This window comes from Mirounga angustirostris, unplaced genomic scaffold (genome assembly GCF_029215605.1).
Source record: "Mirounga angustirostris isolate CCGP_5_RB_7025 unplaced genomic scaffold, mMirAng1.0.hap1 SCAF_4, whole genome shotgun sequence".
Classification (NCBI taxonomy): domain Eukaryota; kingdom Metazoa; phylum Chordata; class Mammalia; order Carnivora; family Phocidae; genus Mirounga; species Mirounga angustirostris.
Window position 1 is genome coordinate 55655077 of NW_026991712.1, and position 13696 is coordinate 55668772.

Below are 13696 nucleotides of genomic sequence, written 5' to 3' on the forward strand. Positions count from 1 at the left end.
GCACCTGGGTGGCTCAGTCGGTTCAGCATCTGCCTTTGGCTCAGGCCCTGGGATGGAGCCCCGCATTGGGCTCCCTGCTCAGTGGGGAGTCTGCTTCTCCCTCTCCCTCTCCCTCTCTGTGTGCATGAGCTCTCCCTCTCTCTCAAATAAACAAATACATCTTTTTTAAAAAATAAATAGATAAATAAATAAGATAGTTTAAGAAATACCTGGTGGAAGAATATGCAGAAAACCCCGTTGGTGTACTTATCAAGACAACACTATTCATGCAGTGAACATGCAGATAGCTTTGGAAGCTATGAAAACATAATGACATAAAGATGAAATCTGTGGGAACCTGAGAAAAGGTGCAAGTAATTAACTCACAATATTGTCCATTTTGACTGAAGAACCACTTTATTCCAAAACACAATAAAACTGCATGTACTTATGCTAAATCATATTCAGTTTGCAATAAAACTTCATTATAATCATGAAGATGTCTCATTAAGTAGAAGTTAAACTCAAATTTTATAAGAAAAGTAATTAAATATGTTAAACCTAATTCTGCTGGCCATACATCTATCTACGGAAAACTCCCATTGGAGTTCACTAGACCCACGAATATAATGAGCCAATAGAGTTCAAACACTCATTAAAAACAGGACTCCTCAAATTGCCACAAGTTTCAAAAAGGGACTCACAGGAATATTCCACTTCCATACAATTCCAAAAATGTCCTTCCACCCCAGCTCTATAATTAATTTTTATACCTCCACACAGGACTGCAGACTACAATCACGTACCCAAATGTGGGTTAGTGACATGCATAGAATATATTTACAGAGAGATATTAACTTACTTTGGTAAGTAGTTGCACTATTTTAGCCTAGAGTCAGCTTTCTACACTTTCAAACCTGAGAACTGTTTTAAACTCCATTCAGAGAATTTCTTGAAACGCTAAGAAAGCATTTCTGTGACCGTTGTTTGGCAATATCAGACATAGATGGCATTTTTTAACTGTATTAAACAATCTCCACTTGATGACATCTCCTAAAGATGTCTATACTCTCACACCTGTAATGCTTTCATGTTCAAAATGAATCCCTGCTACATCTCACTCAATATTGATCTTCAAGGCATTTCTCCCAATCCTTTCCCCAGTGTGGTCACTGAACGGCATCAGAGTTCAATAGGAAGATCAGCTGCTCATCCACTTTTTGCTAAAGCAATTTGTATTATGGATTTATTTTAGCAGTCTACAGTGGCAGTTGCTGTTTTTACTATTTAAATGCTTTGATTATCTGACCTTGCTTACTTTATCTTTCTAAGTGCTATGCATGGGCTTTAAAATGATCAATAAGTGGGGATTCCTCTACAGGATTATGCTGAAATCAATCTCAATTCAGACTTTTTGTATTTTGTGTTTATTACTTGATCTATCTTAATTGCATTCCTTATTTTGGTAAATAAGTTTAAAACACATACTTGATTATGCAGGTAAGAGTCTTCTAAGAGTCACACGTGTTATAAAATAACCTATATTTTTAGACATTATTTTATTCATTATTTTAATGTGAAGAAGGAAAGAATTAATTCTTAGATATTTTATTCAAACACCTTTTCATTATAAATGAAGACCTATTCCTTTAGAAGAAAAACGTAGTTATTTATATGCAAGTAATTAAAAAATCTTGAAATACATTAATATGCTATAATTATTGTGATAACTATGGAACTTTAAGAAACACTGTTTTTACATATATGTTGCACATAAACATGTTTATAAAACTTGTTACAGAAGAAATTAAAGCATCATAGAAGAAAAACCAAAGCGAATTGTCAATAATCACATCTTTGAAAATCAATAGGAAAAAAAACATAAACTTGTTGAGTATCATTTAAAAATTTAATATTCAATGTAATAAGAAAATATCAGTTTCATATTCTCACTACTGGTTACACAATTTTTAATTTTGGATTAAAAGAACTGTAAATTGGAAGCTTAATGTGCTTTGCATACTTTTAAAATCAAATCTACAAAGTTTAGAACCAAAATTCCATAGTAATTATCAATAATATTAAATAAACATCAACTCCTGAAATTGACTATATAAGGCATTAGTGTCATGGAATATGAATTATCACACACAACTATTAGAAAATGCTAAATTTTTTTGTCTAGTTACATTTTATATCTTCTGGGTTTAGGGAGTCACATGAACCTCTTGAATTTTATCTTTGGTTCAACTTATTCTACATGATTTTTCAATATCATAAATAAAAGAAATGCAGATGTGAGCTAAAAAAAGGAATGAAGGCAAACTTCTTTTAAAAAATCCCTTTTTTTCAAATCCAGTCTAATGTCTAAATATCTCTGTCACCATCTCTTACATAAAATTACAGTGAAATATTTTTCCACCCATGTAAAGTATAAAATCTGCGGTTTGCTCCAATGACCAAAAATTCAAGCAGTAAAGAACCTGAGGTAAATAAACATATGATTATACACAGAATATTTGCCATATGTTCATCTGTGCAAATACAACATTTTTTTGCTTAAATGATTTTTAAAAACTCTCACAGGGCTAAGGAATATCACATATGTCCAATAAGTATATATCCACATTTTCATACTTTGAAATTACTGGCCAAAATGATTTAGTATTAATAATTTTCATTTCAGACTAAATTATAGACTATTAGTACAATAATTTTTCTTCTGCTGCTCACATTAAATAAGATAGAAAGTGTTAATAATAAAATAAAAATAAAGCCATCACAAGATAATCCATTTTAATAGTTATACGCATGAAGCTAGGGCAGGAAAATTAAGATGTCCAAACATGAAAAGAATAGGAAAGAAGTCTAATTACCAAATAGCTCCTATAATGATTTTCCCCAAAACTTTTATAACCAACTAGCTCCTTTCTACTGTTTGCGGCAGAATAGCACTTAAGAGAAATCATTTTCCAGAAAGTTTTGCATTTCTGTACATCACAACCCTGGCAAGACATGTCCATACTTTTTTCCTCAAGTGGGTAAATGTTAAGAGAGAAGAATCCAAGTTTCATGATGCAGCAACACAAAGCTGGGAAGTGAAAATTATGTTGCAACGGAGTCTTGAAAATATGACTGTAAAAGTTAATCAATAAAATGTCTATTCCTGTCTATTCACCGGAGGCCCCAGCTGCATAGCTTCACTCAATCGATACTACAAATTATTACGATTTCCAGGTTCCCACTGGACATTCAGAACAAATCTTTCAAGTGTAACAGGCTTATACTGAGTTTATGGTGTGTGTTCTTCACATTTAGTTCAAAAAGAGAGGAGAAAAATAAAATCTAAATCCTATATGTTCTTTAAAATAAAACATTTAGCTTTATGGAACCAGTAACTTACAAGGCATATTTTAAAGTTAAAAACAATCTTCCCTTTGATTGCCAAATGTTTTAGTACTTTTTTAACTGTTTCATGTTTAGTTAAGAAATGACTTAACTTAGTAATAGATCTTGGTGGTATTGGAACCTGGTGAGTTCTGAATGACTATTCCGAAGTAAATGAATGGAGAAAATCATTTTGAGATAATTACTTATCAAAAAGTCACTTGGATACATTACTATTAGAAAGATGAATATAGAAACCTGACATACATTTCAAATTTTAACAGGTCTCTTAAAATAGAGATTCTAGTTATTGTTTTTATGACTTATATCAGCACATTTCAAAAATTGTATTTCAGGATTTCATTTTTTTCTATTTTTATGAGATTAAAAAATCATGATTTCAGAATTGAGTTTGTCTTTTTTTTTTTTAAAGGTCCCAGAATGTTTTGCTCTTGTGAGATCCTCTGCTCTCTATAGCAAAATTCAACCATAATTGCGAACTCTAGAAACTACTCAAGCCCTTGATCTTAACTTTCTATACATTTCACCCTGCATCATTTAGTCAAAATCCGAAGACTTTTCCAAATAAAGGAATGACCAGGTAAGATAACTCACTATAATATTCTCATGCCATATGACACCTGATGTGGTTTTCTTTCTTCTTACTGGTGAATACCATGGTGCCTGGCACCGCCTAATACCAAGTCAATTGGTAAATCTGACCAATTCATGCCACCTGTTGATTGAGTAGAGAAAATGATAAAAATAAATAAATGAAGTTAGGGCTTTTTATTTTGACGAGGCTAAAAAGGCATTGATTTCATTTTACATTTTAATAGTAGTATGTTTTTTCATGTTTAGATACATATCTAGCATGTAGGCATACCCTGTGACAATGTATATTGAGGCTATATTTTTTTTTAAAGGTGAACTTACTTCTCTTAAGAAACAATCATTGGTTTGATTATGATCACATATCAGTCTCTTTAAATTCAACAACATATTCTTGTAGCATGTCATAGTAATATTTATAATTTTTTGATGTCTAAGATAATCATTAAAAACCATTGCAAATAGTTAGGCAAAAAAAAAAAAAAAAACAAAAAAACAAAACAAAACAGTTACAATTTTAACTACTCCCTTAGATGATATTTTGCACCTTACCAGCAATTTCACATTGAAAGAGAATAGTGTACTTAATTTCATGAGCAAGCTATATAGGAAAATAAGATAGATTAATATAGATCAAGTATATAAGTTTAGTCTTTCATTGTTATTTAACTGGACTAATCACTGTCTGGTTTATTTACTTATAAAAATCCAAGATTGGAAGCAGATCTTTGCATGCCAGTTTTCATACCAAAAATGTTTTTTTTGTGAGTACACTGAATAATATGCCTTTTTGTGGTATTTAACTGTAGAAAAAAATATTGGCATTATTTTAATAACATTAAGTTCACATGGACCACTATCATTAGCTTTATATTAGTGTTCACAAACATTTTTATATATTTCTTATTATCTAAATATATCTTAACTATATTATTTCCTTAATACTATTCAGCTTTTTAAAAGACCATAATATTTACAACAATAGTACATTACTACAGCCATTCCCAAAGAAACTTTGCCCAATATGCTTTTAATTCTTGGTACCAATTTCTACCTTTTAATATTTGTTAAATGTGGCTTTTTTTGTTTTCTGAGTTCTGGCAGCTGACTAAAGGTACATTAATGGCAAACAGGATTTATCTGAGTGTTTAATTTTATTTAGAAGCCTGTAAAATGTTATCCTAGATTATAAAATTATTTTTAGTGCCTTCTGATATTAAACCATAGGCTTAAAACACAGAAATAAATTCCTCATGAATAAATTTCAAAAATTTTACTTTTACATTTTAGCATTGTTAGCTTTATAAACTATAAATTAAAAAAATTCAATGTTCATCATATGCAGTATTTTGAAATCCTATTGATAGACATATCAAGATATGCAATAAGTAATGAAAGTTTAGAATCTGGCTTCCAAAGATTAGTTAATATCAAATGTCTTTTTAGCTCTGGCCTCAGGATTGTGTTCAAAGGTATGAGTGACAGGAGAAGGAAAAAAAAAAGTTTAGGTATGTGTGCTTTATCTAACTGTGATTACTCAATTTAACCAGTGTTCGGTGAGCAAAGTGTAATTCTTGACAAATACAGAGCGAGAGAGAGAAGGGGGGATGGGGGAGAGGAAGAGAGGGAGAGGGGAGTTCATCTGGGCTATGCTACTTAAAAAAAAAAAAATTTAAAAAAGCACCAAGAAAATCAAGCAAAAGGCACAGAGGATAGAAGACCTGATTATCAGAACTTTCAAAAAAGAAACTAACATTTATTTGAAAAGTAAATGATAAAATCTGACAACATAGTTTAAGCATAATAATTACATAAAGATTTAGATGATGAAAGCAGAAATAAGCTACTGGAAGATGTTTCACTAAAACAATTCCCATGAATGTTTCACAACAGCATAGATCTTTGTTACTTTTCTTCATAGTTCCTTACATGCCTCAATGGTCTGACCAAAAAATTCTACTCTAAATGTCTCTCAATTTAATAGTGTCTTGCTTAGAGCTGCTACTTTAACAAAAAAGAAACCCAACAAGAGCCATATGTAACCTTTGGACTCCAAAAGGAGAAAGATGAGAATGACATTGGCAGATAGGTGCTACAGAAACAGTGTATTCTTTCTCTTGCATCTTACCTTGAACATTTCTTGATAGTTAACAAGAAAGTTGACCTCCGCATCATTATTTAGAATCACAATAGGACAGTTACAATGTTCAGCATGTGACATTTCAGTTAGGAAATGATGCAAATTTAAAGTTTATCTATCTTGGAACCAACAATTTATTGAACAAGCTAGCACATTTACACAGCACCTTTTGCAAAACAGAGTTAAATATTTAGCAACGAAAGTCAAAGGATTGACTTGATTTTAGTATGTAAAGTAAAACTTTCTGAAATACTAAAAAGCAACTCACTTGTAATCATTTTTTTCTTCTTCAGAAGCAATAATCCCTTCTGTCACTGTCTTCAGCTCTGCCTGGGGTTTTCTACTGTTCTGTTCTTGGCGAACTGTTTCTGCTATTTGCTCAGTTAGCTGCTCTTGAGTAGCTTTCAAGCTGGATTCCATTAGAAGAAGTTTTTCATCTTGACTGGCAAGTTCTTGGGCTGAAAGATAAAACAAGAACATTGCCTTTTAAAAAACCAAGCTAATGTTTTTTTTTTTTCTTTTGTTTTTGGTTTAAATAATATGCAGTGCAACTTTGAGGAAGATTTAAATAGATCCTTCTTGTCAAAATACAAGCTCGTGCTTTCAATTTTCACAAGTAAACAAAGGTATGTGTGAAGGAATACAAGATGCAGGTCCATAATCTCGTTTATAAAGCGCTTGAATTAAAACATTAGATGTCTGAATCAGACAACAATTTGCTGCCTTTAATTGTGAGATTTCTGTTGCTACATTTATAACAGAGTAACATTAATACAAAGTATTCTTTTTCTTTCTTTAACATAGGCCTCAGGTATATTTATTTATAGTCACATAGACAAAGGCTGATACGTTATAAATTATGCCAAAATGATGGCTCTTCACTGATTTATTTTCATGTATAATATTTATGAAATTTAAGCACTTTTTCAAGGTCATCCAATAGATGGCACTCTTTCATTAGACCAAAGCAGACTTAGGCAATATGCTTCAAGCTCTCAAAAAATAAGTGATTTAAGACAAAGACATTTTTCCTTTGTTCTTTGTTGACCGTATTCCTAGAGATATATATCTGTACATTGTGTTAGAATATTTCCCCTTTATAAAAGTATTTATCTGGTTTTTTTTTCCCTATTTGCCTCAAATGCATGCCATCAAATGTAAATGTTTTTTATTTTATTTCTTTAATCATATGTTTGGATATATATTTATATACATTATGTTATATAGGGCATTTTTGGATCTTTTTAAATCTCACTGGATATATAATCCATTGCATTAAAGATCATGATATTTTGTGAAAATCAGTCTTTTCAATCATGCAGTCCAAAATGAAGAAAAAAAGAAGAAATATTTTTAAGATCCTCAAATCAACATAAACAGAAATGGAGAAGGCCATATTTTTATAAAAAAAGAGCATCTTCCCTTTTAATGATTCTCATTTTATGTCCAAAAAATGGTGTTTATACTAAGCTTCAACAAAGTTAGAAACCAAGGTATTACAGTCTTACATCAGAGGTATCTTTTACAGGCAACCTCATAAAGAAGATACTCTATATAAATATTCTACATTTATCACTCATCTTTGAAGTTGAATGATGTCTCCCTTATAAATTAGATCTAAGAATATCTGGTTCTCAGCTTCTCTTTATAGATTTTGAGCAACTGACTGCTTATATTTTAATAAATATGTGCATGCATGTTCACTTTGTTTTCTTGCAAGTGTTCAAAATGACCAGTTTTGCCCCAGAAGAAATTACAGCATCTACTATTTTTATAGCTTAAACCTGCTATATATTAACAGTTTAAATTTGTGCCTCAGGAAACCACAGAGCTAACGCAAACAGCTAAATATTTAACAAGGAAGAATGCATCACCCAGAGCTCATCTTTATTAAATTCCAAATACATCGAAATCTCTCTGAACAAATGAGTTAAATGTTTAATAATTTCAACACATGTTAAAATGTGGGGGAAAAAATCCAATAAAGGACTTACAATGAGTTTGCTTTCAAGATTAAAAAAAAAAATCCTTCAAGCTTAAAATATATGTAAAGGCACTCTAGCCTTCCCTGTTCTTGACCAATAAAAAATGTACTCAAATGAAAACAATTGATATTTTTGTAGTGATATGTTTTTAGCATTGTTGATATAGCTGCAAAACTAATTTGAGTGAAGTATTTCATTTTCTCTGCTTTTTCAGCTTTCAAAATATGTATTTCTTATGAAAAAAGAAAACCACACCAAAACTTTTTAAATGAGTTTTGAGGAGAATTTTCAGACATTGAAATTGAGCGGTTTAATGGTCTTGAAGTTAAAAGGACTTTGAGCGATCGGGCCACATACAAATGACTATGGATATCAGAACCCTTCAGGAAGTTTCTTTTTTGAAGAATCTACTTGTACCAATAGATTGACTTCTAGACTACTTGACTCACCTTGTGGCACATGCACAAAAAAGACCTTTTGTCAACTATGCATGATGTGAATTTTCTATGAAGTTTGCCGATTTTGAAATGACTAAGAGATTTATGCCTCACGGTTCTCCTAAGAGTCTACTCTAATTCATTATGTGCTGGTTAAAGGGGGTAAATTATTTTAAGTTTACCTATACCTTGGACTTGAGCCCGAGTTGATCCCAAGCCAGAGGCGCTCGCAGCTGCATGCTTTATTTACAATCCCTTTGTCAGACTTACAACTGCCCCAGGCTACAACATAGTGTACCTAATGTTCAAACTGGCAGGTAATCTTATGTCAAACATACTTCTTTGATTTAAAGTGATCAATAGATTCTTGTAAAGAGGTAATTTCTCTGATGTTTCCACCTTGCCTTTTTTACAGGTGATTCACACAAAAGCCTGCTTATATGATGTACGAACAATAAACAGAAAGCTATAATCATGTTTTTTCAGATGTTTCCGGTGCACAACGATTTTGGATCGATACACTGTGTAATACAATTATCTGCAATGATCTGGTTGTATTGAAAAAGAATTTGCAGGAGACCTCTAGGGGGTTTTATCCAGAAACACGTATCTGGCAATGTTGTGAATAGTGGAAGGAAAAATTAAGGGGTTGACAAACGCTGTCTATTATGTACCCAGTAACTTCATTAATATTTTATTTCATAAAAGTATTACACTACAAAGTTTAGACAAACAAGCTCAAAAGTAATAATGATAATAATGCTCTCAGCTTCATACTATTTGTTTATATGGAACAACAGCAAAAAACCCTTAACGAACATGTGGTCTTAGATTAAATGTTGTGCGAATATCATATGCCACAGATCATAAGCAATATTGAAATAAATTCTCGTATTTCTATCTTATCTAAGTCATATAAATACTAGTGGATGTGAAATACCTTGATGCTTCTTCAACTTTTTTTTTTTTTTACTAGAATGGTAAAATTCTAGACTGAGGATCAACTTGAATTGTTCAAGAGCACTGTATATTAAGCCCTTTATTTCAAGCCCCCCCCCCATGAAGATTTGCAACATCAGGGAAAGAGCTAAGATATACAGTCTGTATCCAAAAGACATTACGCATTTTCTGCAAAGATCTCTGTGTGTAGAAACAACTCAGTTTTGTTTTTATGGTTCTCTTGAAGATGCTGACTCTTTGCAGCATCTACCTCAAAGCCCCAAACGATCCACATTTCCTATTTTGAGCTTTTAATCACATACCGGTGATGTGAAATTCTCTTTGATCAGGCTAGAACAGATTACATTCTGGTGAGGCTCACAATTTGGGGGACACTGGTCTCTCTCACAAAGGCCTGCTCTATGCAGATTCTGCAGGTCCCCATCTGGCCGCTGCAGACCTGATCTAATGATAGAGATCGCTCTTTCGGATGCTTTCCTCCCTGTATATCCTGGATGCTTGCTTTCAGTCTCCTGACCACACTGTCGAGGCTCATCACCTTATCCACTTGGACTTTGATGGCTTCCTGTGCCTGCAGGAGACCAGCTTCTGACTTTCTTAGAAAGTCCTATCTTTTGCGTATCGCCTGTGAAGACAAAAAGCATTCCAATAGTGCCTCTTATGATGTACTTTTTATATTGCATCCTGCTATTTTGAGCTATAGGATACTGGAGATTATACAGCCCCTCATTAGCAACTGGGTCAAGTATCCACATCTCTTTTAGGATCAAAACCTTAAAGGGACTCTCTTAAAAAAAAAAAAAAAGTCAGTTGGAAGGAAGAGTCACCATTAGTTTAAATGCAGTGTTAATCAATATGTAAAGGTTCAAAAGCTAAAGAAAATATTTCCCATAGTTCTTAGGGAATTAAAAAGGAGACTAGTTGGATCAAAATGAATTCTTCCTCTTTAAAATATGAAGAAAAATTTAATGAATACAAAAAGTGTATTTGATCTCTTTGAGTTAACACCTATGTAGCTCTTTCATTTAGTTCTAAAGCAAACTAATGTGACATAGGGAAATCCCTTCACCATAAAGATAATGATGATAGCCTCCTAATGACTTCTCCACACCACTTAAACTAATTAGCTTTATAAGAATACAATGTTTGTCACTTTCTTTTTCAGTTTTATCATCTTTTTAACACACCATGCCTCAGCTTTAAATCTGAGCGGGAAAAGACGTTAAATATAATCAAAGAACAAAATGATAAACGAACGTGCTTCTTTAGAGTAAAATGCACTAAACTTTCCTGGTGCTGATTTTGTATCCATCAATATGGTATTCCTGGCTGGGCTTTTTTATTGGCTTCCTGCCACACCTTGACTCTCTATCATGCTCCATCATGCTTCTTTTAATCTGAATATTTAGTGTTCTTTCATGTCTTAATTACAGCAAATTGCGACACGGTTGGCACCATTTCTTGAAATTAATCCCAGAGTACTTTGTTTCTGTCAAGCAGTCAAAGCCTTGGAGAATAATAGTAAATGTTATTGCAGATCTAAATTTAAATGACTGTCTATGTATTTAACTTAAGCCTTTAATTATTCGTGCCGAACTGTTTTTGGTTCAATGTTAAACATTATTCATTGAGAATGTAGAATTACTTTAGACAGCTTAAAACCTGCAGATATGTTTGGCTATAATTTGAACACAACAATTATTTATATTAACATGTTTTCTCGGGTGTACAAAACTTAGTAAAAGGCATGTGATAGCTTCTTATAGATATATATTTCAACATTCCATCACTTCTGTCATTATTAATAAAAGGTATGGATTTAGGCCCACTCAATTCTAAATGGCTTTTCCCCAGTGAATTGTTAAATTGTAAACTGAACTAAAAAAAAAAAAAAATGACTCGGTCTTATTATTGCTGATGTCTTTAAATAATTCTAGATAATGAAGCACTTCAAAAGTTCTTACAAACCTAAGAGTTACACCATTTTGTCTGGTGGTTTTCTATGGAAAACTTAAAGGTCCTAGAACTCTCAATGGCCAATTCTTTCATTCCTCAATTCTGAGCAGGTTCTACAAATATCTAAATTCAAAAAGAAAGCACCATTTTATAAAATAATATGAGTTAAAAAAGTCTAAGGTAGTAGAATTCACTACTCATGTTTTATAAATGTATGTTGAAACAATTAGAAATTGGAAAATTCTGGGACACAGAGAATACATACTTATTGATTTAATTTCAAGTAATTGGCTTTCATGTGAATATTTTAGAAAGGAAAACTTAATGAATAATACAAATTATATATTTTGTAAAGGGAACCACATAGTAGGAGCCCGTGAATCACAATGGTCCACTCTGTGAACTTCCACCAGGATATGAGCTCCACGTAGATATTTATCCATCTACATGTTGCCAGCATTTAGCGCAGAGTCTTATATACCACTCTATATAATAAGCACCTACTGAATTGAATTGGATAGATGGTGTTAATTTCATCTGTCAAACGTGTCATTTTCCTCACTGGGAAAAATGTGTCCTTTGCTTTGCCTCTGAAATACAAAGTGAATATGGAAGGATTTACATTTACAATTTTGGCAGATTTATTTTCCAGTCATCTACAGGCATAACTTAATAAATACTAGTCTTATTTAGTTTTAATCTCTGTCTGAATGAAACTTGATGGCATTTCTATCACCAACACTTAAGGTATGCATTGGATTTAGAGACAATGAGAAAAAAAGTTGGATTCACAAAACTTAAGGTAAAATAGATATTTCAAAATAGATTATTTCTCAATAATTCAGAAAAAATGTACGAAGTGGTATGTTTCCAGTTCCCTCTCCTTATCAATAGTAATGTGATTGTTGAACAGGTATCTATTTCCCTGTTCTCACAATCTCAAGGGTGTAGCTGATCTAACTACAAAGTTTCCTGGCAGCTGCAAAGTCGCTTTCAAGCTGTGTTATCTGCTGTTCTAGGTGAGCAAGTTCCACTTTGTGTTTCTGTTGGGTAGCTGAACAACCAAATGCAATGACTGCAAGCTCTTTTCTAGCATTTCAATCGCAAGAACAGCCTTCTCCCCCACATATCCGTCAAATGTATTAGCTGTTGCAGCTTTTTCTTCCTCTGTGATCTACTCACATTCTGAAACTTCCATCGATGTTTGCATTGCATTTAAGATCATGGTTAAAATGAGAAATTAATGTTCATGGTACCAGAAATATTCTGTTCATTATATTCTCTAAATATTATTATAGACCTACTTAGAAAAAAATAAACAAGCATGTCGCTCTGGTAGTACGGCTAATGTAAATGTAGAAACTGAGGAATAGCAAAGTGACACCAATTATCTCAGCCCTGGGGTAGTTTCACAAATACTGCTGAGACATCTCAGGGAATCAAGAAGCTATAATATTTTTGCAGCAAACCTAAATGCAGGACTTCTACATGCCTGTTTTATGTAATCACAGTATTTCTCCTCTCTTAAGATTTATTCCGAGATGCCTAGTCAATTTGATTTCTTATTTTTACAATTAATTACCAGGTACTTAATTAGTTGACAATTTTTATTGCATTTTACAAAAGAATTTCATATGAATTTTCCCATTTCATCCCTATTATAAATGCCAAGTATTATCATTCCATTTTATAAATAAACTCCAAAGTCGTTGCTCTTTCTACTATACCATGTTATTATTTTTGAGAGATTTGAATTTTATGATAAACAATGATGAGTTAATAAACTGACTTTTTAAAAAAGATTTATTTGTTTTAGAGAGAGAGAGAGACAACATGCAAGCAGGGGGAGGGGCAGAGGGAGAGAGAGAATCTCAAGCAGATTCCCTGCTGAGCATGGAGCCCAACACAGTTGGATCCCATGACCATGAGATCATGACCTGAATCGAAATCAAGAGTCGGATGCTTAACCAACTGAGCCACCCAGGCGCCCTGTTAATAAACTGACTTTTAAATTAAAAAAAATGTGTGGGGCGCCTGGGTGGCTCAGTCAGTTAAGTGTTTGTCTTTCGCTCAGGTCATGATCTCGGGGTCCTGGGCTCAAGCCCTACATGGGGCTCTCCTGCTCAGTGGGGAGTCTACTTCCCAATCTCCCTTTTCTTCTGCCCCTCCCCCTGCTAGTGCTTTCTCTCTCTCTAATAAATAAATAAAATATATTTTTTTAAAAAGTGAACTTAGTCAAG

At 32.8% G+C, this 13696-nt stretch overlaps 1 long non-coding RNA gene across 2 annotated transcripts in view; it reads right to left on the reverse strand.

Annotated features, from left to right (window-relative positions):
* LOC123860529 (uncharacterized) overlaps window positions 1-13696 on the reverse strand; it is a 111688-nt gene that overhangs the window by 78332 nt on the left and 19660 nt on the right. The window contains exons 2-3 of one of the 2 annotated variants that reach the window (XR_006794700.3): window positions 6387-6576; window positions 3437-4102 (exon numbers count right to left, since the gene is read on the reverse strand). This is a non-coding gene — a long non-coding RNA (uncharacterized LOC123860529). Of the gene's footprint in view, window positions 1-3436; window positions 4103-6386; window positions 6577-13696 lie in introns of those variants that run through there. The other variant, XR_010410633.1, reaches the window with a different exon arrangement.